Source organism: Bos javanicus, chromosome 12 (assembly GCF_032452875.1).
Source record: "Bos javanicus breed banteng chromosome 12, ARS-OSU_banteng_1.0, whole genome shotgun sequence".
Classification (NCBI taxonomy): domain Eukaryota; kingdom Metazoa; phylum Chordata; class Mammalia; order Artiodactyla; family Bovidae; genus Bos; species Bos javanicus.
The window spans coordinates 44,603,725-44,629,608 of NC_083879.1; the positions used below are offsets into that span (position 1 = coordinate 44,603,725).

The 25,884-nt window shown below is 37.4% G+C and overlaps 1 non-coding gene across 1 annotated transcript; it reads left to right on the forward strand.

The window, feature by feature from the left end:
* The first annotated feature begins 8,791 nt into the window (after positions 1 to 8,791).
* Positions 8,792 to 8,914, forward strand: LOC133258707 (U6atac minor spliceosomal RNA). Its single transcript, XR_009740158.1, has one exon. It is a non-coding gene; the product is annotated as a U6atac minor spliceosomal RNA (small nuclear RNA).
* The last annotated feature ends 16,970 nt before the right edge of the window (positions 8,915 to 25,884 follow it).

A 25,884-nucleotide genomic window follows, 5' to 3' on the forward strand; every position in this document is an offset into this window, starting at 1 on the left:
GCCATGCTCCTCTGTACATAGAATTTTCCAGGCAGTAATACTGAATTGAGTTGTCATTTCCTACTCCAGAGGATCTTCTCAATGCATGTATCAAACCTGTGTCTCTTGTGTTTTCTGCATTAGTAGGCAGATTTTTTACTACTGCACTTCCTGGGAAGTCCCTTTTCCCTAATAACTTCATATTAAGAAAATCAATAAGACCACAGCAAGAGAATTAACTTACAACCCCAGACCTTCTATCTGTAGACTCCTATTGTAAGGAACAGAGAAAGTTTTATTTTTTTCAAACCAAATTTATCTTGACTGTTTCTTCTGCTTGCAGTCTTAATTCTAATCAGTGATTCAGTTCAGTTCACTTCAGTCTCTCAGTTGTGTCCGTCTCTTTTCGACCCCATGAATCGCAACACGCCAGGCCTCCCTGTCCATCACCAACTCCTGGAGTTCACTCAAACTCACGTCCATCGAGTCGGTGATGCCATCCAGCCATCTGATCCTCTGTCATCCCCTTCTCCTCCTGCCCCCAATCCCTCCCAGCATCAGAGTCTTTTCCAATGGGTCAACACTTCGCATGAGGTGGCCAAAGTACTGGAGTTTCAGCTTTAGCATCATTCCTTCCAAAGAAATACCAGGGCTGATCTCCTTTAGAATGGACTGGATGGATCTCCTTGCAGTCCAGGGGATTCTCAAGAGTCTTTTCCAACACCACAGTTCAAAAGCAACAATTCTTCGGTGCTCAGCTTTCTTCACAGGCCAACTCTTACATCCATACATGACCACTGGAAAAACCATAGCCTTGACTAGAAAGACCTGTGTTGGCAAAGTAATGTCTCTGTTTTTCAATATGCTTTAAACCACACTTAACTACAACAAATCATATTATTCAATTAATGTTAACAAAATAGAATCATTTATGTTACAACAACGTACAAAGATAAGTTTGTATAGTTCAGTTCAGTTCAGTCTCTCAGTCGTGTCCGACTCTTTACAACCCCATGAACTGCAGCACCCGAGGCCTCCCTGTCCATCACCAACTCCTGGAGTCTACCCAAACCATGTCCATCGAGTCAGTGATGCCATCCAGCCATCTCATCCTCTGTTACCCCCTTCTCCTCCTGCCCTCAATCTTTCCCAGCATCAGGGTCTTTTCAAATGAGTCAGTTCTTTGCCTCAGGTAGCCAAAGTATTAGAGTTTCAGCTTCAAAATCAGTCCTACCAATGAACACCCGGGACTGATCTCCCTTAGGATGGACTGGTTGGATCTCCTTGCAGTCCAAGGGACTCTCAAGAGTCTTCTCCAACACCACAGTTCAAAAATGTCAATTCTTCTGTGCTCAGCTTTCTTTGTAGTCCAACTCTGACATCCATACATGACCACTGGAAAAACCATAGCCTTCACTAGCCTGACCTTTGTTGGCAAAGTAATGTCTCTATTTTTAATATGCTGTCTAGGTTGGTCATAACATTACTTCCAAGGAGTAAGCCTCTTTCAATTTCATGGCTGCAATCACCATCTGCAGTGATTTTGGAGTAGAACTATTTAAAAAATCAGAACCACAACAGTACTTGACTATATTTTGTTCTGATTAAGACAAACATGGATGTTCTAGTAGTGATGTCAGCTAGAAACAGGAGCCCATGCAAGATGTAATCACTGACAAACCTATACAGAGCATTAAAAATCAGAGACGTTACTTTGCTGATGAAGGTTCCTATAGTCAGAGCTATGGCTTTTCCAGTAGTGGTGTATGGATGTGAGAGTCGGGCCATAAAGAAGGCTGAGAACTGAAAAATAGAGGATTCAATATATCCATTTATTTTCATAGCCAAAAACATGATGTAGAATTTGATATGCAATGTTCTCATAATGAGCAATTATTGAATGCAACCAATTATTGAATAAACCAGTGTACAATTAAAATCTTTCCACATATTAAAGTCAAAGTAAGTGGTGATATAGTGCATGTGATCAGTTGCCCAGTTGTGTCAGACTCTTTGCAGCCCTTTGGACTGTAGCCGGTCAGATTGCTCTGTCCATAGGATTTTTCATCCAAAACTAGTGGAGTGCATTACCATTTCCTCCTCCAGGGGATCTTCCCAACACAGAGACTGAAACTACATCTCCTGCATTGGAGGTTGATTAAAGGATAATTGAAATGGGAAAGTTACTGGAGTTCTACATTCTTTTTTCCTTGCTTCTACTTTCTAGTTTTATCAAATAAAAAAGGATAATTAACTATCTTGGTTTGCCTGAATGGGAGGATCCTGGGTCATGGGACTTTCAGGAGTGTCCAGGGTTGTTTGGGAGGCTGTTGCTTACAGTTAGATATTCTATGTAAATGCATAGATGTTTAATGCTACATTTACAGACGATGGCAGTATAATTTATGTGACCTAAACATCTTTAACAAAGATTAGACAGATATTATAACTTGATATGTTTCAAGATAGCCAAATTTTGGAAATATATTATGGAAATATCCAAATATATGTTCATACATCATATAAGGTTTTTTTTCTTAGCTCCTTGTTTACAGTCACATTCTTGTTTCTCAATATTTTACTTAAAATATATGATATAAATAACACATGAAGCATTTTACATAGATTTGAAAATAAAGATTTCCAAGTTAAAGAAATTGACAGGAAGCTGTCCTCAGAAATGATGAAAGACCTTAAAATAATTTTGGTCTGCCTATGATACTTGATTTATAACATATTTAAATATTAAATGTCAAACAGTCGTATTTTCAGTATTTGATTAGAATGGATTATTTCCTTTAAAAATATTTCAATTAAAACTTGATTATTTGTCAGATTGCTCAGTCTTTTTCAGTGAAGCTTCACAGGCAATGTAACATGATGATCAAGGCCATAGATAATAGAATCAGACAGCCTGGATTCATATCTCAGTCCTGGGATGTACTGAGTGACCTTCAAAAAATTACCCAGCAAACTGTCCATCTGTTTTCTCATTCATAAAGTACAGATGATAATGATGATGATGATGATGATAACTAATAATACCTTCATGTAAAAGGTTGATGTGGAAATGAAAGGGTTGGTTGCCTGGCTGAGAGGAAGTACTCTTCGTTTAGTATTTTACAGTTTATGCAAATAGATTAATGTTCTTGCTCCATCCATCCTACTTACAATTATGTAATAAAAAAGTTCTTCTGTTTCACATTTTCAAATATAAATAATGAGTTACAAAATATACACTAGTGCTGAAGAATGTCTGGCCTTAAAAAATAACAACCAAGTATAAGTTTTCTGAACTATATAGTCTCTGAAACCTTTTATTACTGTGTCTTTGGAACCAAATCTTCAGTAACTATTGACTTTTGGACATTTGACATTGTTATTTTTTTTAGGTTTGCTTTAAAAAGGTTCCAATATAACTATGAGTTTTAAAAATGTAAAATGTTATAGATAGATATAAATATATATATATATGTAATTATATCCTTCATATTCAGTGAAATTGTTTTAGTAGACACAAAAAAATTTGGGGGGAAATATGTCTACTAGTTAGAAACTGTATTAGTACTCTCTCCGGTCTACAAAGAAAACAGTGCGTTACAAGTAACCCAAGAACAACACAGCCCTCTGAAGGTGATAGTTAGTCTTTGCAAAGTATATCTCAAACATATTTCTATTTCTCCTGAATTAAAATTATTGTTATTATCTTGAAGAAAATATACTTAGTTTTTAATTTTGTAGTCTAGGATAACCATTTTATCATGTAATTTAGAGTAACTGTATTCAAAAAGGATTGTCTTGCAAACTTAAAATAAAGTACAAATTTCCTTTTATTTTTCTGAAAATCGATGGAGACTTAAACTCCACAAAATCAATGTGCAAGTCTACTGTTGACTACATAATATTGTGTTTTGTTTTCCTTATGTACATTTGTAAAACAAAACAAAGCAAAATTAAACAATAAGCAAACCTTATTTTTTGTCTGATCTAATTCTTTCCATGTCAAATTACCACACCTTGTTTTAAAAAAATGATAGACATGATTTATCTTTACATTAGTAAAACATAGTACATCTAAAACATAGTCTTTCCAATGATTTACCAAATAGAATTGAACTGGTATCTACCTGCAAAAGGAGTCCAAAAGAGTGAAAATGAACAGATGAAAATAATGTGGAGGCTATACTGACACCCGGTTTCCAAAATATATTTTAGGTCTAGAAAAAAAATTATTCAATGTTTTAAAACCAATATTAGTTTACTAATTAAACTCCAAGTGACAAGAAATTAAGAAGAAATATCAGAATCTTAGAGAAAAGAAGCATAATTTGAAATGACTGACTAATTGGATTTTTTAAGTTTTTTTTTTTTTCCTTAGTTCTAAATCTGGATAAAGTGTGACAAATTTTGAATCTGTTGGAAAACATAATTTGATGCAATTATGTTGGCTTAACCATGTTCATGGTATAGACAGAACATATGACACTTCCTCCAATATTGTCTTCTTGCCATTCCTGCTTTACATCTCATGAGTGACAAAAACTGGGCTGAATGAATTTCCAGTTAGGAGGAAAGAAGTTGTTGTGTAGGCAGTGTCCACACATCTGAATAAAACAGAATCTCTTATTCTTCCTTAGGTTTCAAACGCAGAGATATCACTGATCTTGATTTTCAATATAGCAATATATTAAATTTCAGTGAAATTAATTATTTTCCCTCTTTTAAAATTATTTTTTGTTTTATAATTTGAAATTTTATAGTCAAGATTTTGAAACTTAAATTTACATTTTAGGAGAATTGTCTAGATAAGTAGCTTGAATCTCCAGTAAGAATTTGTAAATAATTTTATTATTAAAATGTGAAATAGGAATCTCCACACTGTTCTCCATAGTGGCTGTACTAGTTTGCATTTCCACCAACAGTGTAAGAGGGTTCCCTTTTCTCCACACCCTCTCCAGCATTTATTATTTGTAGACTTTTGGATCGCAGCCATTCTGACTGGTGTGAAATGGTACCTCATAGTGGATTTGATTTGCATTTCTCTGATAATGAGTGACGTTGAGCATCTTTTCATGTGTTTGTTAGCCATCTGTATGTCTTCTTTGGAGAAATGTCTATTTAGTTCTTTGGCCCATTTTTTGATTGGGTCGTTTATTTTTCTGGAGTTGAGCTGTAGGAGTTGCTTGTATATTTTTTGAGATTAGTTGTTTGTCGGTTGCTTCATTTGCTATTATTTTCTCCCATTCTGAAGGCTGTCTTTTCACCTTGCTAATAGTTTCCTTTGATGTGCAGAAGCTTTTAAGGTTAATTAGGTCCCATTTGTTTATTTTTGCTTTTATTTCCAATATTCTGGGAGGTGGGTCATAGAGGATTCTGCTGTGATGTATGTCAGCGAGTGTTTTGCCTATGTTCTCCTCTAGGAGTTTTATAGTTTCTGGTCTTATGTTTAGATCTTTAATCCATTTTGAGTTTATTTTTGTGTATGGTGTTAGAAAGTGTTCTAGTTTCATTCTTTTACAAGTGGTTGACCAGATTTCCCAGCATCACTTGTTAAAGAGATTGTCTTTAATCCATTGTATATTCTTGCCTCCTTTGTCAAAGATAAGGTGTCCATACGTGCGTGGATTTATCTCTGGGCTTTCTATTTTATTCCATTGATCAATATTTCTGTCTTTGTGCCAGTACCATACTGTCTTGATAACTGTGGCTTTGTAGTAGAGCCTGAAGTCAGGTAGGTTGATTCCTCCAGTTCCATTCTTCTTTCTCAAGATCGCTTTGGCTATTCGAGGTTTTTTGTATTTCCATACAAATTGTGAAATTATTTGTTCTAGCTCTGTGAAGAATACTGTTGGTAGCTTGATAGGGATTGCATTGAATCTATAAATTGCTTTGGGTAGTATACTCATTTTCACTATATTGATTCTTCCAATCCATGAACATGGTATATTTCTCCATCTATTAGTGTCCTCTTTGATTTCTTTCACCAATGTTTTATAGTTTTCTATATATAGGTCTTTAGTTTCTTTAGGTAGATATATTCCTAAGTATTTTATTCTTTCCATTGCAATGGTGAATGGAATTGTTTCCTTAATTTCTCTTTCTGTTTTCTCATTATTAGTGTATAGGAATGCAGCCACTATGGAGAACAGTGTGGAGATTCCTTAAAAAACTGGAAATAGAACTGCCTTATGACCCAGCAACCCCACTGCTGGGCATACACACTGAGGAAACCAGAAGGGAAAGAGACATGTGTACCCCAATGTTCATCGCAGCACTGTTTATAATAGCCAGGACATGGAAGCAACCTAGATGTCCATCAGCAGATGAATGGATACGAAAGCTGTGGTACATATACACAATGGAGTATTACTCAGCCATTAAAAAGAATACATTTGAATCAGTTCTAATGAGGTGGATGAAACTGGAGCCTATTATACAGAGTGAAGTAAGCCAGAAGGAAAAACATAAATACAGTATACTAACACATATATATGGAATTTAGAAAGATGGTAACAATAACCCGATGTACGAGACAGCAAAAGAGACACTGATGTATAGAACAGTCTTATGGACTCTGTGGGAGAGGGAGAGGGTGGGAAGATTTGGGAGAATGGCATTGAAACATGTAAAATATCATGTAAGAAACGAGTTGCCAGTCCAGGTTTGATGCACGATACTGGATGCTTGGGGCTAGTGCACTGGGACAACCCAGAGGGATGGTATGGGGAGGGAGGAGGGAGGAGGGTTCAGGATGGGGAACACATGTATACCTGTGGCAGATTCATTTTGATATTTGGCAAAACTAATACAATTATGTAAAGTTTAAAAATAAAATAAAATTAGAAAAAATAAAAAAATAAAAAGCAAGCGTGCAAAAAAAAAATGTGAAATAAAATATATGATTTTCTAAATTGCATATGTGGGCTTCCCAGGTGGCACAGTGGTAAAAAAAAAAATCTGCCTGCCAGTGTAAGAGAAGTAGTTTCCATCTTTAGGTCAGGAAGATTCCCTGAAATAGGAAATGATAACCTACTCCAGTATTCTTGCCTGGAAAATTCCATGGACAGAGGAAGCTGGTGGACTGTAGTCCATAGGGTCACAAAGTGTCAGATACAACTGAGCATACACACATACACATAGACAGAGTGCCTGTGTAATATTTAATTCTATGAATAGAGAAAATAGTTTCAAAAAAGCCTATAAAATATGCATGGCAAAAATATATATTTAATGCTAACATAGAAATATCTTTAAGTGAATTGTATCATATACATATGTATTATCTATATGTGATTGTACATATGTAGAAAATTTATAAAAAGATAAAACTAAAGTGATTAATTTTTTTTTGTTACACCAAGTTGGAATGTTTATAAGTCTTTAGAAATATTTATCATACTGTGCATAGTTTGAATTTTTAAGATGTTTTAGGCATTTATTTTTTAAATTTAACTTAAAAATGACTTTAAGCAGAACTGATTTTGTTGAAGACATTATAGGGTACAGTTCTAGAATTTCTGTCTCAGAAATTACACAAGTAGGAATCTTGTTTTTGATAGAAACACTTAATGTTCATCTCAACTAATAAACACATTTTCATCAGATACCTTCCTTCAAAAATATAAAAAATCCTCACACTATTTATATGTCTGAAGTAGGGACATTTCGCTTAATCCCTATGTCACTGAATGAATAATTCAGTGGAATTTAATATCAATGTTTTGTAATAATTTAAAAAAATTTTAAATCATTACATTTCATCTAAAAATATATTGGGACAGGCTTCCCAGTGGCTCAATGGTAAAGAATCTGCCTGCCAAGCAAAGATGTAGATTCAATCCCTGGATCAGAAAGATTCCCTGGAGAATGAAATGGCAAACCACTCCAGTATTCTTGCCTGGGAAATCCCATGGACAGAGAAGTCCATGAAGTCTGCAAAGAGTCAGACAAGACTTAGTGACTCAACAACAGCAGCACAGGTATTGTGATAACATTAAATTATATTCTTATTTTGAATCTTTGTATTAAATACAACTTTGGTGAAATTGCACATCATTAAATTATGCTTAGTTAGACATTGGTACTAATTAATATTAAACATAGAAACTAAAATCAAAAGCAGGATTAAAGAAGATTTTTTTTCCCTAGCATCTTTTGTTTATACACAATAAAACAATATCTATAGAAATATTGATTTCACAAACTTGTGATCAATATAGCCTAACAGCCAGGAGACATTCACTTGAAATAGATATTTACTATGTCATTATTGTCATAACCCATAATGGATTATCCATAGGCATTCTAGGATCATATACAGGCCGTTTGGGAAAAAACTGGAACTTTTTTCTAAAACTGGGAGATATTATCTCACCAAATTGGCACACAGGAAATAATTATTTATTTCAATGAAAACAATCACTGTGGGTATCAGTGAGGGTCTAAGGCACATTAAAAACAAGACACTTGAGGGGGGTGCTTTGGGAGAATTTTACTTATGTGAGTGATAAAAACAGACAGGCAGAAAAGGAAGGGAAGAAGCATGGAAGGATGGAAGGAAAGAAGAAAATGAGAAAGAAAGAAACAGACTTACTGATTTGGAATTCCTGAATTAAATCAACTTTTTCACCCATTCATAGTCAGCTTTCTGGGGCTGCCTTGTTTTCCCTTGATGTAAAGGAACAGAGAAGAATGAATTTTGGCATGCTCAGATAAGTTCCCAAGAAAAAGAAGATTTGAAAGGACAGAGTCATACTGCCTGGCTTCTTTTCCCAGACTCAGCTATAGTAAATTCACTCCTGCTATGCCATGAGTGTTATATGAAAGGAGAGAAGGATAGCACTCCCCTTGACAAGGATCGACAAGGCTCTCAGGCCTGACAACATGCATACAGTTAAGACAATGCCAACTACTTTGTGGCATCTAACCACTGTTTGGGCTTCCCTCATGGCTCAGATGGTTAAGAACCTGCCTACTATGCAGGAGACCCAGGTTTGATCCTTGGGTCAGGAAGAAGGAAATGGCTACCCCCTCTAGTATTTTTGCTAGGAGAATTCCATGATAGAGGAGCCTGGAAGGCTGTACTTCATGGGGTCACAAAGAGTCAGACATGACAGAGTGACTAACACTTTCACATGCAATGAGTCAAGGAGCTGACAGACAAGGGTCAGACTACAATGTTAATGTGTGACTCTGCCCAAGGAGGAAAATATCAGGGGTGGAGGAAGTGTTCCCCTCAATATCTTCTCTGTTTTGGGAAAGTGTGTGCTGAGGGTTTTATGAGAACAATGATGAACCTTGTTTGGAACCACAATGGTGACAGTTGCCTAAGGATGTATGATAGGTTATGTCAGGGAAGGCTCTGTGAGCTGCCCAGTTTTCACTATCTGTAGTTGAAGGGGTTGGACAGAAAAGATATTCTTGCTTATTCTGTGTAGGATATGAAACTTGGAAACTGAAAATGTAAGGAGGTAGACTCAGTTTCCACTGTCAGGTATATGTATCCCACAGGTGCTAATGCATAAACAGACATTCTTTCTGTCTGAAATGCCTTTGACCCATTTGGTCTAAAAACTCTTATCTTCATCAAAGCCTAGGCATACCTCCTTCATAAAGCCATCTCCGATCCCTCCTGGAGATACTTAGAGTTTGCCTTGTGAGGTCACACAGACAGTATAAAATTCTACTGTAGGGATTATCAAGTTATACCATTGCATGATACATCTTTCATTTGGATAAAGCATTATGTTTTTTAGTGTCATATGTGCCAAAACTTATCTTATGTATCCTACTTTAGAAATAAGAGAGAGAGATGCCTAGCAGAAGGCGTTCCATTTGACAACTCTGTATACATGTTTTCCTGATTAATTAATTAAATTATAACACAAAGAGGGGGAAGGACACAGAATCTGGCTTGAGTTGGTCAAAGAAGATTTTGTGGACACCAGAAGCAGTATTAGGATTACATTTTTGTGCAAAGAGAGAATTTGACCCCACAGAGAAGAATAGCGTAAGAGCACAGGAAACTGCTTGAGGAAAATGATGGGAAGGAATAATTGCCAGAATATAGCAAATGTGGAAGAGTTCAAGTTGGTAGCTAAGTTGTGATTTAAAACTAGACAGGAACCCAAAACAGAGAGCTTTGAATGTCAAGTCAAAGAATAGGTAACACATCCTTTAGCTAATGAAGACTTACTGAATAGGAAATAGAGATGATCAAAGTTGTACTTTAACAAGAATATAAATTTGAGAGGTCTTTTAAAAGTCTCCTATAATAGTTCAGGTGAGAAGTAATAGGTTCTGGGATTAGTGAATTTATTAGAACTGTGGGAGTAGTGGCTACAGGAAGGGAGAATATAGAACCACTCTGAGAGATATTACTGAATTAAAATGAGTAAACGTGACATTGATTGATCATTTCACTCAGCAGTTTAAAACTCTTCAATGGCTGTCATCTTTTGCACTTAGCATAAATTTCAGAATCTTTATCTTGACCTACGAATCTTTAATGATTTGACTCTTTCTTACTTTTTAATCTCCATCATCTTTTGTCACTTTTTTTCACCATTTCTGCACTTGCTTCATCCATAAAAATTTTCCTGAAGCTTCTGGTTCTTTTCTCTAAGTGATTTCACACAGACAATAAGTTCTCTTAAAATGTTCCTACTTGTTTTTACCTAACTCTTATATTTACATACGTAAAGTCTATGTTCTAGATTTTTTTTTTCCCTTTTGGGACTTTCAATGAAATCTTTATCAGGTCTCATTGCTTTTCTAGCCCATGTCAATTACAAGCAGAATTTTACTTTGGTAATTAAATAATTCATTTTTAGTGTTAAAACTTTATTTTAAAATTCAAAGTTTCTTCCCAATTCCAATTCAGTTCTGCTTTTAGTCATAAAGCTTACATTTGGAAAAGGTTATCTCTTTTCCCTTCTTCTCACCATCTCCTAGCCAAATCTGCATCTGTTATTTTGGACCCCTCTGGATTGAAAACAGATGGAGTTTGGGAGAACAAGGAACAATATATGCTGGACAGTTATTATCTGACTGATGGATATGTGTTTTGGTACTGGTACCCTCTTCATGGCAAGTATATTAGTTGTGCTTTTCAATTTTGATTGAGTGGTAAATTACCTGATATTATAGCACAATGCTTCCTGTGGCTGACAACTTTCTGCTATCCCCTTATACCTTAGACCTCTAGAAATCTGTCCATCTTTAAAACTGAGAAGTCCTTTAGATATCCTTTAGGCTAATCCTAGAAAGATATACTTGTTCAATTTTGTGTAGTCTATGAGAAATATATTTGTTATAGAATACAGACTTACCATCCTTAAGGTCTTCTCTCCATTGCCAGAAAATGGCAGTCCCATCTCCAACTTTTATAGTAAGACTTCTCTTCACAGGAGTCAAATAGTATCTCAGTTTCCTTTGAACTTCAGAAAACACATAGCAAACTATGTGGATATCTTAAAATTTAAACTTTCCTATATTTTTTTAAGCTTGTTTTTGCTTAGTCACAGTCCTGTCTGATTCTTTTGTGACCCCATGGACTATAGCACACTAGGTTCCTCTTCCATGGGATTTCCCAGGCAAGAATACTGGAGTCGGTGTCATTTCCTTCTCCAGGGAATCTTCCCAACCCAGGGATCAAACCATACAGGCAGATTCCTTACCATTGAGCCACCTGGGAAAGAAGAAGCACCTTTCTCCATTCCAAGAAGAGTACTGAAGCCTGAAGTACTGAATCTGAAATTCGTTCTCCCAACTGGATTTTTCAACTTCTGATTCTTATGTAGACCAGAAGTCACAGAACCCACTTCACAACGAAATATGCCTTTAGTACACAGAAATTTCTTTAGTTTAGGGTCTGATTGTACTTTGCATTTGTTAAATTTTTTTGACTTTTGAGGCATTAACCAAAACTGAGACTGGAAAAAAATCCAGTTTTAACTTTCTGTCTTATATTGTGCTACCAGGAAAGAAAAAAATCAAGTATCTTGTCAATTCTTGCAGTCCCTATTTTCCTGTTTCTCTCCCTTACATAAATACTCTCCTATGCTCTTTTAAATTCTGTTTAAGTCTTGCTCTATATCTACTTGTCTTATGATTTTGATTATCCCTGTCAATATAATATATAGGTTGCATATTTTCAAATATTGTCATATTTTAACTAACAATATTGAATTGATTTCACTAACTATATACATAGAAGTTAGATCATTGATTTTTATATTTTTCTGATATATTGCCTGGTTCATGTAATATAAAAGAATTATTTCTTACTACCTATAACAAAATTGAACTCTTCACTTACTCTTTTACTTCTCTTTCAAAAGCAAAATGTGTGAAGACATATGTGTGCACATTTAATGAAATTGCTTTCTTTGTTGTTGTTCACTCAGATGTGTCTGACTCTCTGTGACCCCATGAACTGCGGCATGCCAGACTTCCTTGTCCTTCAATATCTTCCAGAGTTTGTCCAAACTCAGGTCCATTGAGTCAGTGATGCCATCCAACCATCTCATTGTCTGTCACACACTTCTCTTAACTTAGATAATTTTTGCCCCTGTAAGTGCTCCCCTGGACCAGAAATACAGTCCATTCAGTCTGCCAATCCCCAAACGTGGAGTCAGATATGTCTAAACATTTTTCTTGTACCTTTTTTCCCCTAAAAAAGATTGACTTTGTAGCCTCAGCCAATCAGATATTCTATACTTTTATCTTTTTTTTTTTCTTTTTACTCTTTATTCTGTACACGCGTCTCTCTTTCTGCTCCATTTTTCAGTTCTCTAGTTCCTTGATAACGGAAACTGTGTACTTCTTGAGATGCCAAATAAAGTTTGTTGATACTACCTAAATTGTCTTCTTTACTCATTTTTGACATCACAATTGATGACAAATGAGATGAGATACAAAGCTGAGTATTGTGGCCTGGGGAACAAAAAGAAGCACAGACAATGTACCTGGTACTTCTCTGAGTTCACTCAATTTTTTTATATTAACAGTGGCTATAGTCATTCTCATAACTGAGCTTCACTCCCCTTTCATCCACACCTTCATTTCAAGCAAAATTTATTTTAAAATGTTATATATTACATATATAGTGCTATATAATATATAAATAATGATAATATGCTATATAACCGGAGAAGGCAACGGCACCCCACTCCAGTACTTTTGCCTGGAAAATCCCATGGATGGAGGAGCCTGGTAGGCCATAGTCCATGGGGTCGCTAGAGTCAGACACGACTGAGCGACTTCACTTTCACTTTTCACTTTCATGCATTGGAGAAGGAAATGGCAACCCACTCCAGTGTTCTTGCTTGGAGAATCCCAGGGACGGGGAAGCCTGCTGGGCTGCTGTCTATGGGGTTGCACAGTCAGACAAGACTGACGCAACTTAGCAGCAGCAGCATGCTATATAACATTATCACATCAGATCAGATCAGATCAGTCGCTCAGTCGTGTCCAACTCTTTGCGACCCCATGAATCACAGCATGCCAGGCCTCCCTGTCCATCACCAACTCCCGGAGTTCACCCAGACTCATGTCCATCGAGTCAGTGATGCCATCCAGCCATCTCATCCTCTGTCGTCCCCTCCTCCTCCTGCCCCCAATCCCTCCCAGCATCAGAGTCTTTTCCAATGAGTCAACTCTTTGCATGAGGTGGCCAAAGTACTGGAGTCTCAGCTTTAGCATCATTCCTTCCAAAGAAATCCCAGGGCTGATCTCCTTCAGAATGGACTGGTTGGATCTCCTTACAGTCCAAGGGACTCTCAAGAGTCTTCTCCCATATCACAGTTCAAAAGCATCAATTCTTCGGCACTCAGCCTTCTTCACAGTCCAACTCTCACATGCATACATGACCACAGGAAAAACCACAGCCTTGACTAGATGAACCTTTGTTGGCAAAGTAATGTCTCTGCTTTTGAATATGCTATCTATGTTGGTCATAACTTTCCTTCCAAGGAGTAAGCGTCTTTTAATTTCATGGCTGCAGTCACATAATGTTTAAAATAGTATGACCGACATATTAGACTTAACTCTAAGTCTCCAAGGCCATAATAAGGTTGCTCATAAAATGGGTTAAATTAAAACTAGGTCACCTGACAATCTCAAGAAAGTTTTCATGTAATGAGATACACTCTGCTGCTGCTGCTGCTGCTTAGTCGCTTCAGTCGTGTCCGACTCTTGGCGACCCCATGGACTGCAGCCTACCAGGCTCCTCCGTCCATGGGATTTTCCAGGCAAGAGTACTGGAGTGGGTTGCCTTTGCCTTAAATACCACAAATCCACAACAAAGTCAACTAAGTGGCAGATCCTCTTAGGTATTAGTTTGGTCCTGAGAAACACAAAGCTGAAAAAAAATTGGAAACCTGAAGTTTTAAAGAATTAAGTTCATCATCTTTTGACACATGCTATTTATTTTATGTCTAAAAACTGTGGTCCTAAAAGCTATAAATACTTATAAAAATGGCAAAATCTTAGATACTAGATAGACAAGATCATCCATTAAATTGCACTTAAAAGCAAGGATTCCCAGGCCTAATAAACAGAATAGGATACTTATTTTAATTGTTATGCAGACCACTCCAAAGGGTTCAAGTTTCCAATATAGCCTTATTGAAAGATACATTGGAAAATGCTAATGAAAAACTTAAAGGCATAGTTCAGTCCAGTTGCTCATTCATGTCTTACTCTTTGCAAGCCCTTGAACTGCAGCACACTAGGCTTCCTTGTCCACCATCAACACCCAGAAACAGCTCAAACTCATGTCCGTTGTCAGTGATGCCATCCAACCATCTCATCCTCTGTTGTCCCCTTTTCCTCCTGCCTTTAAACTTTCCCAGCATCAGGGTCTTTCCCAATGAGTCAGTTCTTCCCATCGGTGGTCAAAGTAATGGAGTTTCACTTTCCCCATCATCCTTCCAAAGAATATTCAAGACTGATTTCCTTTAGGATGAACTGGTTGGATCTTCTTGCAGTCCAAGGATCTCTCAAGAGTCTTCACCAACACCACAATTCAAAAGCAGCAATTCTTCACTGTTCATCTTTCTTTATGGTCCAAATCTCCATACATAATTACTGGAAAAATCATAGCTTTGACTAGATGGACATTTGTTGGCAAAGCAATGTCTCTACTTTTTAATATGCTGTCTAGTTTGGTCATACCTTTTCTTCCAAGGAGCAAGCAACTTTTAATTACATGGCTGAAGTCACCATTTGCAGTGATGTTGAAGCCCAAAATAATTAAGTCTGTCCCCATTTCCATTATTTGCCCATCTATTTGCCATGAAGTGATGGGTCTTCATTTAATGATCTTTGTATTTTTGAATGCTGAGTTTTAAGTCAACTTTTTCACTCACCTCTTTTACTTTCATCAAGAGGCTCCTTAGTTCTTCTTCGCTTTCTGCCATAAGGATGGTGTCATCTGCATATATGAGGTTATTGATATTTCTCCTGGCAATCTTGATTTCAGCTTGTGATTCATCCACCCCCACATTTCACATGATGTACTATGGATATAAATTAAATAAGCTGGGTGACAATATACAGCCTTGACATACTCCTTTCCCGACTTTGAACCAGTCCGTTGTTCCATGTTCAGTTCTAACTGTTGCTTCTTGATCTGCATAAATATTTCTCAGGAGGCAGGTAAGGTGGTCTGATTTTTCCATCTCGTGAAGAATTTTCCAGTTTGTTGTAATACACACACATGGGTTTGGGTGGACTCCGGGAGTTGGTGATGGACAGGGAGGACTGGCGTGCTGTGGTTCATGGAGTTGCAAAGAGTCAGACATGACTGAGCTACTCAACAGAACCAAACTGAATGGACACAGTCAAAGGCTTTGAAGCAGATGTTTTTCTGGAACTCTCTTGCTTTTTTGATGATCCAACAGATGTTGGCAATTTGATCTCTGGTTCCTCTGCCTTTTCTAAATCCACCTTATATAACTGGAAGTTCACAGTTGACGTATTGTTGAAATTTCTGGCTTGGAGAATTTTGAGCATTACTTTGCTAGCGTGTAAGATGAGTGCAAATGTGCAGTAGTTTGAACATTATTTGGCATTACCTTTCTTTGAGATTGGAATGAAAACTGACCTTTTCCAGTCCTGTGACCACTGCTGTGTTTTCCAAATGTGCTGGAATATTGTGTGCAGCACTTTAACGACCTCATCTTTTAGGATTTAAAATAGCTCAACTGGAATTCTGGAGAAGGAAATGACAATCCACTCCAGTACTCTTGCTTGGAAAATCCCATGGATGGAGGAGCCTGATAGGCTACAGTCCATGGTGTTGCAAAGAGTCAGACGTGACTGAGTGACTTCACCTTCACTTTTCACTTTCATGCATTGGAGAAGGAAATGTCAACCCACTCCGTTGTTTTTACCTGGAGAATCCCAGGGACAGGGAAGCCTGGTGGGCTACTGTCTATGGGGTCTCACAGAGTCGGAAATGACTGAAGTGACTTAGCATCAGCAGCAACTGGAATTCCATCACATCCCTTAGATTTGTTTGTAGTGATGCTTCCTAAGATCCAGTTGTCTTTGCATTCCAGGATGTTTGGCTCCAGGTGAGTGATCACACCATCGTGCTTATCGGTGTCATTAAGATCTTTTTCATATAGTTCTGTGTATTCTGCCACCTTTTCTTAATATCTTCTGCTTCTGTTAGGTCCATACCGTTTCTGCTTTATTGTGCTTATTGCATGAAATGTTCCCTTGGTATCTCTAATTTTCTTGAAGAGATCTCTAGTCTCTCCCATTCTATTGTTTTCTTCTATTTCTTTCCATTTATCCCTGAAGAAGGCTTTTGTATCTCTCCTTGCTACTCTTTGGAACTCTACATTCAAATGAGTATATCTTTCCTTTTCTCCTTTGCTTTTTGCTTCTCTTCTTTTCAGCTATTTGTGAGGCCTCCTCAGACAACCATTTTGCCTTTTTGAATTTCTTTTTCTTGGGAATGGTCTTGATCACTGCCTCATGTATAATGCCACAAACCTCCATCCATAATTCTTCAGGCACTCTGTCTATCAGATCTAATACCTTGAATCTATTTGTCACTTCTACTGTATAATCATAAAGGATTTGATTTAGGTTATACATGAATGGTCTAGTGGTTTTCTGTACTTTCTTCAATTTAAGTCTGAGTTCTGAAATATGGAGTTCATGACCTGACACAAGAGGTATCTAAAATAGACACAAGAAGTACCTAAAATAAAAGATTCTAAAACAGACACTCAGTACTCTCACTCTAATTATCCTATATCTTTTTTTTTAAACTTTACAATATTGTATTAGTTTTGCCAAATATCGAAATGAATCCACCACAGGTATACCCGCGTTCCCCATCCTGAACCCTCCTCCCTCCTCCCTCCCCTACCCTCCCTCTGGGTCCTCCCAGTGTACCAGGCCCAAGCATCTAATTATCCTATATCTTAATTGCCTTTCTACTCTGAAGAAACCATAGACCATTAAAAATCCACCAAGTTATTGGATAGCAACTGTAATACCTCTGAAGTTAGAGACCTAAGAAAACACCCAGGCCTCCTCAGGTCCATCCTTCTCAAAGCTCCAAAATCAGAACAGTAGTCAAGAAATCAGTGACTGGTTTGCAATAAACCAGGACACTGGAAAAAAAGTGTTCTCAAGGAATTTGTCAAATCCTATCACAAAAACTGAAATGCCTACATATTCACCCTCAAAGAAAGACCCTTACAAAGGTTGATGGGACACAAGGATTCTCTGGTAAATTGCTATGTGCTGTGCTCATACAACTCTAGAAAGAATAAGGAGATGGAGCCAAAGATAAAACAATGCCCAGTTGTGGATGTGACTGGTGATTGAAGTAAAGTCAGATGCTGGAAAGAATATTGCATAAGAAACTGGAATGAATCAAGTTCATAAACCATATAAAACTTGATCTACATCCATGAATCAAAGAGAATTGGTAGTGGCCAAACAGGAGATGGCAAGAGTGAACATCAACATTTTAGGAATCAGTGAACTAAAATGGACTGGAATGGGCACATTAAATTCAGATTACCTTTATATCTACTACTGAGGGCAAGAATCCCTTAGAAGAAATGGAATAGCCATCATAGTCAACAAAAGAATCCAAAATGCAGTACTTGGGTGTAATGACAGAATGATCTGTTTGTTTCCAAGACAAACCATTCAGTATCACAGTATTCCAAGTCTATGCCCTGACCAGCAATGCTGAAGAAGCTGAAGTTGAACGGTTCTATGAATACCTACAAGTTTTAGAACTAACACCCAAAGAAGATGACCGTTTCATTTTGGGGCACTGGAAATTCAAAAGTAGGAAGTAAAGAAATACCTGGATAACAGGCAAATTTGGCCTTGGAGTACAAAATGAAGCAGGGTAAAGGTTAACAGAGTTTTTCCAAGATAACACCAGTCATAGCAAACATCCTCTTCCAACAACACAAGAAGACTCTACAAATGGACATCACCAGATGGTCAACACTGAAATCAAATTGCTTGTATTCTTTACAGCCAGAGATTGAGAAGCTCTATACAGTCAGTAAAAACAAGACTGGGAGCTGACTGTGGCTCATATCATGAACTCTTTATTGCAAAATTCAAACTTAAATTGAAGAAAGTAGGAAAAACCACTAGGCCATTCGGCTATGACCTAAGTCAAATCCCTTGTGATTATACAGTGGATGTGACAAATAGATCAAGGGATTAGATCTGATAGACAGAGTGCCTGAAGAACTATGGACAGAGGTTCTAACATGGTACAGGAGGTGGTGATCAAAACCATTCTCAAGAAAAATAAATGTCAAAAAGCAAAATTGTCTGAAGAGCTCTTACAAATACCTGAGCAAAGAAGAGAAATGAAAGACAAAGAAGAAAAGGAAAGATATATCCATCTGAATGTAGAGTTGCAAAGAATAACAAGGAGAGATAAGAAAGCCTTTCTCTCAATGCAAAGAAATAGAGGAAAACAATAGAATGGGAAAGACAGAGATCTCTTCAAGAAATTATAGATACCAAGGGGACATTTCATTCAAAGATGAGCACAATTATGAACAGAAATGGTATGGACTTAACAGAGGCAGAATATATTAAGAAGAGGTACTAAGAATACAAAAAACTATACCAAAAAAAGATCTTAATGACCCAGATAAGCATGATGGTGTGATCACTCACCTAGTGTCAGACATTTTGGAGTACAAAGTCAAATAGTCCTTAGGAAGCATCACTATGAACAGAGGTGGTGGAGGTGATGGCATTCCAGCTAAACTGTTTCAAATTCTAAAAGATTTGCTCTTAAAGGCCTGCACTCAATATGACACCAAATTTGGAAAACTCAGCAATGGCCACAGGACTGGCAAAGGTCAGTTTTCCTTCCAGTCCCAAAGAAAGCTAATGCCAAAGAAAGTTCAAACTTCCACACAGTTGCACTCATCTCACATGCTGGCGAAGTATTGCTTAAAATATTCCAAGCTAGGCTTCAACAGTATGTGAACTTAGAAATTCCAGACATACAAACCGGATTTAGAAAAGGCAGAGAAACCAGAGATCAAATTGCCAACCTTGGTTGGATCATAGAAAAAACAAGAGAATTCCAGAAAAACCTCTGTTTCTGCTTCACTGACTATGCTAAAGCCTTTGACTATGTGGATCACAACAAAACAGAAAATTCTTAAAGAGATGGGGAATACTGGACCACCTAATCTATCTTCTGAGAAATCTGTATGCAGATCAAGAAGTAACAGTTAGAACTGAACATGGAACAATGAACTGGCTCATCATTCATAAAGGAGTGCTTCAAGGCTGAGTATTGTTTTCCTGCTTATTTAACTTATGTGTAGACTACATTATGCGAAATGCCAGGCTGGATGAAGCACAAGCGGGAATCAAGATTGCTGGGAGAAATATCAATAATCTCAGATATGCAGATGGCACCCCTCTTTTAGCAGAAAGTGAAGAGGAACTAAAGGGCCTCTAATGATAGTGACAGATTAGAGTGAAAAAGTTGGCTTAAAACTGAACATTTGAAAAATGAAGACCATGGCATCTGGTTCCATAACTTCATGGAAAATAGATAGGGAAAAAATGGAAACAGGGACAGACTTTATTTTCTTGGACTCTAAAATCACTGCAAATAGTGACAGCAACATTGAAATTTTGTTCCTTGGAAGAAATACTATGACCAATATAGAGAGCATGTTAAAAAGCAGAGACATTATTTTACCAACAAAAGCCCATCTGGTCAAAGTTGTGGCTTTTCCAGTAGTCATGTATGGATGTGAGACTATAAAGAAAGTTGAGTGCCAAAGAACTGATGCTTTTGAGCTGTGGTATTGGAGAAGACTCTTGAGAGTCCCCTGGACTGCAAGGAAATCCAACCAGTCAATCCTAAAGGAAATTAGTCCTGAACATTCATTGGAAGGACTGATGCTGAAGCTGAAATACTTTGGCCATCTGATTCAAATAACTGACTCATTGGAAAAGACCTTGATGCTGAGAAAGATTGAAGACAGAAGGAGATAGGGATGACAGAATCATATGGTTGGATTACATCACTGACTTGATGGACATGAGTTTGAACAAGTTCCAGTAGTTGGTGTTGATCATGGTAGCCTGGTGTGTCACAGTCCATGGGGTCACAAAGAATTGGACACTGCTGAGAAACTGAACTGAATTGAACTGTACTTAGCTACTCAGTTGTGTCTGACTCTTTGTGGCCCATCAGACTCTAACCTGGCGTGCTCCTCTGTCCATGGAATTTTCCAGGCAAGAATAATGCTGCAGGTTGCCAATTCCCTTTTCAGGTGATCTTCCTTAACCAAAATCTCCTGCCTTGCATATGGATTTCTTACTGACTGAGCCACCAGGAAAAACCTTTTGAGATAAGACCAGACAAAAATATAGGTTGCACTCCATTTGTAGATAAGGTCTTATGAATGATTTCAGCTCTAAGGAAATTATCCAAGTCTTTAATTCCTTTGACTCTCTTTGGGAGAAGTGCTGAAATTTGGGAGGGGAGTATCCTTTGCACCCTGTATTGGGATGCCTTTTGTGTCTGTGGGGTTGCTGCCAGTAATATTTATTTGTCCTGGCTAAAATCTGACAATGTATTTTAAAGGATTTTTTTAAAGTAATTTTATGGCCAAAGGAATCAGATATTTAAAGCCAGTACACTGGCGACTCATTTCATACATGATATTATACACGCCAGTCCAGGTTCGATGCACGATACTGGATTCTTGGGGCTGGTGCACTGGGACGACCTAGAGGGAGGGTATGGGGAGGGAGGAGGGAGGAGGGTTCAGGATGGGGAACACAGGTATACCTGTGGCGGATTCATTTCGATATTTGGCAAAACTAATACAATATTGTAAAGTTTAAAAATAAAATAAAATTAAAAATAAATAAATAAATAAAGCCAGTAGAAATTGTTTGTCTCTGTTTGATTGATTGATTGTCTTTTTAAAGATTTCTTCCATTAGCTTAATAAAACCGTGTAATAAAACAGAGGAATATTTCAAGAAAAAGGACTCTAAATTCAGAATATAGAAATCTTATGATATCTATGGCAAATGAAGTTCTTCTCCCTGATCTAAAGATAATGAGGTTAGAAAGGTGAGTCCTTCCCTTCACTTCATTTAGATTGCAACCCAATTTGGGGGAATTAACAATAATTGTCCTATGAATGAGGACAACATGGACAAATCGTCTTACAATTTGAGTCTACACAAGAATAGAGAAAGCCTACTCATCCATTTTGTCAATCCACAAACTTCTCTCATTGTCTCAAAAGATTCATAGCTACTGTAAGAATTCTGGACTTAGTACACAAAGATATTTCCTGGGGGAACTTGCCTTCTTTATCTGTGTCAACAGGATACAAGTGTTTCTCCAAGCCTTTTCCAGGAACTAGAGGTCATCTGTTTGAAACACAAACTTCAGAGAGGCAATTTTATCAAAAGCAAAAAAAAAAAAAAAAAATTGGGGGGAGTAGATTATAGAGGTTGTAGCTTTAATTTATTCCATCTGCCACAGTACAATTTGGATCCATCTATTCTTTTGTAAGATAATGAGTTTAGTATCACTCCCATCTCATAGCTAAAATTTTAAAAGGAAAGCTAAGATCTCTTCATCTGTCTGTATGTTTATGTATATATGTGCATTTATGCCATTAATAATGGTGATTTTTTTCTACCTTTGCATTATACAAAGAATTTATAGGGAATTTCCCGGTGGTCAGTGGTTAGGACTTTTGTGCTTTCACTGCCCAGAACCTGGGTTCAATCCCTGAAGAAGTATGATTTCCACAAGCCAAGGAAAAAGAAATGAAAAGAAGATTAAGTGTTCATATAAATCACATATTTTTCCCCCAAATGTAGAAAATAACCCAAGTATTTTTCAAGTTCTTATAATCTAAGGTAATTGGGAGGAGAAAAAATTAGTTTCAGTTTTTGGTCTTAATTAAAGCAGGCATGATTTGAGAGTTATCAATATTAAATATAATGCAGATCTATAACAGTTATTCAGAGAAGGAGATGGCACCCCACTCCAGTACTCTTGCCTGGAAAATCCCATGGATGGAGGAGCCTGGTGGGCTGCAGTCCCCAAGGTTCACATGGGGTCGCTAGGAGTCAGACACGACTGAGTGACTTCATTTTCAATTTTCACTTTCATGCATTGGAGAAGGAAACGGCAACCCACTCCAGTGTTCTTGCATGGAGAATCCCAGGGACGGGGGAGCCTGGTGGGCTGCTGTCTATGGGGTCGCACAGAGTCGGACACGACTGAAGTGACGTAGCAGCAGCAGCAGCATAGCAGTTATTCCACCAAAGTTTACTGAGTCAAATAAACACATATGTTATCTCTGTTAAAGAATTTGTCAGCAAGAAAGGTAGGTAAAGATGGTTAGCCATTTAATGACTCACAAAACTTTCATGTATAATCTAAGCATAATTTCTGAAACAAATAAATTAAAGTGATGTAAGTTAATAAATTTTCAAGAGTCTGTAAATTTTCAACAGTAATTATGCTTTTTAATATGTCTACTTAAAAGTAGTACTGTTATTTAGGATTATCTGATAGTTTAAATTACAAAGGAAGCCTTGTCCAATAAGAATATATATTTGGCTTTCTTAAGTTTTATTCGTATGGTATATTTTATTAATGTAAGTGTTCCAGAGATTGTATAAAATTCATACAAATCTGATATGTCCTGGGATAAGTCTATGAGTCATAATTTCAGCTATCATCTTAAAATGTTGTATGTCATAGAAATAGCCAAATTTCCTTGTCAATTCCATTGCAATTAACTCTCATCAGATTTTTACCAATGGGAATTTTTAAATCTTTTACTGTTATGCATTTGCAGAATTGAGATATGTAGAAAAGTCTATACCAAACTCTCTTGACCGTTGACATCAATGCCAAATTACAAGGTATCAAATACTGGGTGAAAATTTCACAATTGAAGGTAATTCTACATGACATCTGATCCTATATAAGCTCAGTAACCTCAAAACTAATACAATATTGTAAAGTAATTAGCCTCTAATTAAAATAAATACATTTAAATTAAAAAAATAAAATCACTAAAAAAAAAAATCAAATTGACTAGGAAGAGAAGTAGCTGATGTAGAAGTGGCTACTTCTTCCAATCATGTCTGATCCAGAACATTTATTTCTATTCTTTCTTCCACTTCTGACCATCTTTTATCTAAATCTAAAGCTATGAAGGTCATTATGATTAAAAAATAATTTTGTATATTTTGGCTGTACTGAGCTTCATTGCTTTGCACGGACTTTTTCTAGTTGCAGCAAATGAGGGCTACAATTTATTGTGGTGTGTGGACTTCTCACTGCAGTTGCTTCTCTTGTTGTGGAGCTCAGGCTCTAGGCCTGTGGGCTTTAGTAGTTGTAGCACATAGTCTCAGTAGCTGTGGCCCTTGGGCTTAGTTTCTCTGAGACATATAGAATCTTCCCAAAGGAGGGATCAAATCTGTCCCCCTGCATGGTAAGTGAGTTTTTAGCCACGGCACCACCAGAGAAGTCCTCTTTCTAATTCTTTTTTTTTTTTTTTCCCGTATTTTCCTTGCCTTGGCTTGAGAAAAATAAGACCAAGGTTCACATACCTAAAGCCATTGCAAAGGAATCCAACTTGATTGATTATTAATGTGTGCTATGATGCTGGTGGTCCTTTGGTTCTTTCTGCTCATCACTCACTACTCCCTGAATTCCAGTGCCTTAAAATGGTTGCATAAACACTTCTGGGAAGTAGAAATACAGTCATAGGAAATCTTAGCTGATTTGAGTCATGAGGACTTTGGCTCAGGGGTGCTCTCCAAAGCATGGGCCCTGTTATGTTGCTAATAATTATTAATATCTCCCTAATTCCATCAAGGTGTTGCATTCAATATGTCAGCAAATCTGGAGGACCCAGAAGTGGCCACAGGACTGGAAAAGGTCAGTCCTCATCCCAATTCCCAAAAAGGGTAGTACTAAAGAATTTAATAACCATCAGGCAGTTACACTCATTTTCCATGATAGTAAGGTCATGCTTAAAATCTCGAATGCTAGGCTTCACCATTATGTGAACCAAGAACTTTCAGATGTCCAGTATGGGTTTAGACAAAGAAGAGGAACCAGAAAGCAAATTGCCAACATTCGCTGGATCATAGAAAAAGCTAGGGAATTCCAGAAGAGCATCTACCTCTCTTTCATTGACTACCTAAGGCCTTAGACTCTGCGGATAATCACAAGCTGGGAAAAGCTCTTAATCTTTAAGATGGGGATGCCAGACCATCTTATCTGTCTCCTTAGAAACCTGTATGTGGGTCAAGAAGCAACACTTAGAACCCTGTATGGAAAAGCTGATTGATTCAAGATTGAGAAAATAGTATGTCTACTGTCAAGTATGAGAAAATGGCTGTCTACTGTCACCCTGTTTGTTTAACCTATACGCTGAGCATATCATGAAAAATGCCAGTCTGGATGAGTTACAAGCTGGAATCAAGATAGGCGGGAGAAATACCAAAAACTTCACATATGCCGATGATACCATTCTGATGACAGAAAGCAAAGAGGAATTAAAGAGCCTCTTGATGAAGGTGAAGAAGGAGAGTGAAAGAGCCAGCTTAAAACTAAATATTAATAATAATAATAATAAAGCTCATGGGAACTGGCCCCACTGCTTCATGGCAAATAAAAGGGGAAAAGGTGGAAGTAGTGACAGATTTCCTTTTCTTAGCCTCCAAAATCACTGCAGATGGTAAGTGCTTTCATGAAATCAGAAGATGACTGCTTCTTGGCAGGAAAACTATGAAAAACCTAGACAGTGGGTTGAAAAGGAGAGACATTACTCTGCCTACAAAGTCTGTATAATCAAGGCTATTGTCTTCCCTGTGTTCACATACAGTTGTAAGAGCTAGACCGTAAAGAAGGCAGAATGTCAAAGAACTGATGCCTTTGAACTGTGGTGTTGGAAAAGACTCCTGAAAGTCCCTTGGACAGCAAGGAGATAAAACCAGTCAAACTTAAGGGAAACCAACCCTGAATACTCATTGGGAGAACTGATGCTGAAGCTGAAACTCCAGTATTCTGGTCATTTGATGTGAACAGCTGACTCAGTGGAAAAGTGAGTCCATGATGCTGGCAAAGATTGAGAGGATAAGAAAAAGAGTGCATTAGAGGATGACATGGCTGGATGGCATCACTGATGCAATGGACATGAACTTGGGCAAACTCTGGGGATGGCAAGTGATGGGGAGGCCTGGAGTGCTGCAGTTCATGGGGTTGCAAAGAGTCAGACACGACTGGGTGACTGAACAACAAGAACAAAAACAACGAGAGTTTCTGAAAAGTTTTAAATGTACGTGGTAGCCATTGACCAGCCAGCCAACA